Raw genomic sequence first — 3605 nt, 5'->3', positions numbered from 1 at the left:
TTCCATTCCTTCCACCTCCTTCTCATGATGGACAAAGAAATAATTTCCTACACTCCTTGCAAACATGAGACAGTGAGAAGTGTCTCTATGGAACACAAACAATTCCTGTAGACAGAGAAACTGCAGATGATCCAGATCAGCATTGACGTACATGAGCAGAGTTGTATATGTGTACTGGACTGGTAGGTACTGTTGCACAGTGGAAGAAAAATATTCCCAAATAGTTGTGATTATTCAGAGCTATGTATGTCTATAAGGCACCACACCCAGGTGTGAATATCGATTATGGAGAATCCCTTTCATGAGAAACATCTTAGTCAAATACATGGTAGGGCTGCAGGCAGGTGAATGTCCATGTACAATGTGAACTTATTTTACGGTTTGTATCATAATTAACAATTTGTATGTAATACAGGGTTTAGCTTTGAATAGGAGAATATCTGGGTAAGTCTTTTTTTATCCCTATAAAGAAGCCTGTGGTTGGAAAGACGCAAATATATATATGTATGCAGTATTTTAAGGGAAATCTGAACTTCTGCTAATCCTGACCACCTCATGCAACTGCTGGTCTCACTCTGTCACTGTTTCCTCTGTGCCTATCTAGGGAATTTTGGAATCCTGTTATATGTGGTGTCACCATTCACACGAGGGGGTGGGAGGGGCATTTTACAAAATAATGACACAGCTCAGTGCTGCAAGCCATATTTCAGTGCCGAGCTGCGCCATTAGGAAAGTGCAGGGATGGGTCCTATTTACAGAAATAAGACACATCCTTGTACTTTCCTCAGCGCTGGTGCACAGTTGGCTACCTAGCATAATGCAAGAACTCTTGCGCCGTGGTGCAAAGATGCCTGCTTTGTAGGGATGATTGTTTATGTGCAGTAAGGGACACCTTCTTGCACATAAACAATCATTTATGGCGATTTCCCCCTTCTATGTGTGCTGCATTCTGCAGCACAAAAAAAGAGGAAAACATGAGTAGAAATAAAGATATTTCTCCTCGTTGCCTCACTTTTACACCACCCTTGGTGTGGCATAGGAATCTGATGCATTCCCAGCCTTGTAAATCTGGGAATGCATCAGATTCTATGGGTGTTGTGTGGGAACACCCACAGCAACACCCATGCAATGCCCCTTTCACGCAGAGTAATACGTGAAAGGCGGCCATATTTATAAGCCCATGAAAAGCCATGCAACGAAGCTTTGCGTGGGCTTGTAAATATGGGCTGCCACACTGTGCCACTGGAGCATCAAAACATATGACCCTCCAGTGGCGCAAGGGTCTCATAAATATGCTCCAGGGTTTCAGTCAATGTTGTAGAACATAATAAACATAGCGTCCCCCATACCCTTCATAAAAAACAATGATTCTCTTTAGGCAATATCACACTGAAGAGACCTAACACTAGCTCACCTACCTTTCCTTCTCCAAGATGCAAAAACACTCACCATGGTCAGAAACTGCAATAATTATTCCTTCTCAACGCAAGGATGCACTATTACTGCCCCAAGTCCCATCTCTTTTAAGATGTCTTACCTACAAATTCTCATTCTTGCCATCAATTATTTAAACATCTCAGACTCTCCCTGGTCCCATCGATTTCTACGTCATATTTAGTCTTACAAATGCATCTTTTCTCATCAACGCCCCACTCCTCTTTTGGCACATTTGCTGTCAGCATATTATAGACAGAAATATTGCTCGACATAAATATTGTGTCCTAAATAGCCAAAAATACTTTCCCATACGGTGTACATTTTCTATTGTTAGCTACGATGAGGTCACCTTTTTGTAACATGACATTTCTATCAAATCAAACGAGTCTGACAACAATTTTTTGGTTCCACACTTTTCACCATCACTCTTGGAAATGCCAAAATGACATCCTAGGGCACGTACTTCAAGCAGTCTCCTATTAGACAACTCTTCCACGTATCATGCAATCCACATTTCAACGTTATTTAGTCTGGTACAATTTAAACAAATCTTTAGTTATTCTGAATGATTTCTGCATGCAAACGTTATCCTGCACTGAATAACTTCATACTTTCTAAGTAACCAGCATTATAAAAGAATGTCACTAATTTGCGACCATATAGTAACTGAAAGGGTGTCGTCTCTATGCATGGGAGTAATTTGTGTCATGCATCTTGACACTGACTCCCTGACTGGTGTGACATACACCACTGACCATTGTACACAATGTTTGATTCACGTGCTCTACGTGCCCATTAGATTGTGGGAGGGTAACAATGTAATCAGGGGGACAAGAGATGAACTTTCTGAAAACTCTCTCATGACTTTGATGTGAAGGGTATCCCATTTTGTTAGGTTACCAGAATGTTGTTTGTCGCTCCATTGTCACTATGGCCTTTCAGGAGTAAACTATGTTGATGGCAAAGGAACCTTGGGGACAAATTCAGTGCCACTGGTAGTAATATGAAATTGCAAAGCACTACTGTCATTTAGGGCCATATTTACAAGAAAGTGCTGCATAACTAGTGATGCACCAGGGGAACATCCTTTTTTATGACTTTTTTTTTCCGAAAGTCGTGGTTAACGAAAGCGCAACAACGTTTTTTTTAACCACGACTCCGGTTTTTTGTGCCTTAACTACGTATGTTCTGAACAACGAACATGCGTGGTTAAGGTACAAAGAAGTGAGTTGGCGAAGGTAAGTGGTGGGTTTAGGTTTTGGGGAGGGGGTGGGGGGTCAGGGGGTTTTAGGTTTTAGGGTGGGGTTGGGGGGTGGGGCGTTTTTGGTTTTGGGGAGTGGGTGGGGGGTCAGGGGGTTTTAGGTTTTGGGGTGGGGTTGGGGGGGTGGGGCGTTTTTGGTTTTGGGGAGTGGGTGGGGGTCAGGGGGTTTTAGGTTTTGGGGTGGGGTTGGGGGGTGGGGCGTTTTTGGTTTTGGGGAGTGGGGAGTGGGTGGGGGGTCAGAGGGTTTTAGGTTTTGGGGTGGGGTTGGGGGGGTGGGGTGAGGGATGTAGGGTGAATGGTGCCTATTGCTAATGATTTTATCAGGAATGCCTTTACAACGAAATAGCGTTGTTAAGGCATTCGTGGTAAAATCATTAGTAGTAGCAACGAGGTCGGTGTTCCGACCTCGTTGTTAAGGCAGTAGTTGTTTTTGAAGTCGTTGTTTCGTCGTACAGTTGATGCACCACTTTTCTTGCGCCCCCGTTGCGTCCCCTAACGCCACCATGGTAGCGCTATATTTACAATACGGCGCACCATGGCGCATAGGGGCAATAGTGTAATTTTTCCGGCACTATTCTAACGCTATACTGGATTAGCGTAAAAGAAAATGACACTAATCCGGTATATTGTTAGGAGGCCCATTGAAATCAATGGGAGTTTCATTTTAATGCCTGCTTTAAGCAGGTGTTAAAAATGATGCTACAAATGGCACAATGGAATCTTGTAGTTTCCGTTGTGCCATTTTAAGAGACCCTCTAACGAGGGAACACCCCTTTGCATATATCATGCATATATTATGCATCATGTGGCGCCAAGGGTTTACAAGGTGGCGCAAACCTAGTTTGTGCAACCTTGTAAATATGGAGCTATGGTAGTGGCCCATTAGCATCACATTTGCGACAAACAT

This window comes from Pleurodeles waltl, chromosome 8 (assembly GCF_031143425.1).
Source record: "Pleurodeles waltl isolate 20211129_DDA chromosome 8, aPleWal1.hap1.20221129, whole genome shotgun sequence".
In the NCBI taxonomy this organism is placed as follows: domain Eukaryota; kingdom Metazoa; phylum Chordata; class Amphibia; order Caudata; family Salamandridae; genus Pleurodeles; species Pleurodeles waltl.
The sequence above is the reverse complement of the archived record's forward strand: the minus strand, read 5'-3'. Positions refer to the sequence as shown.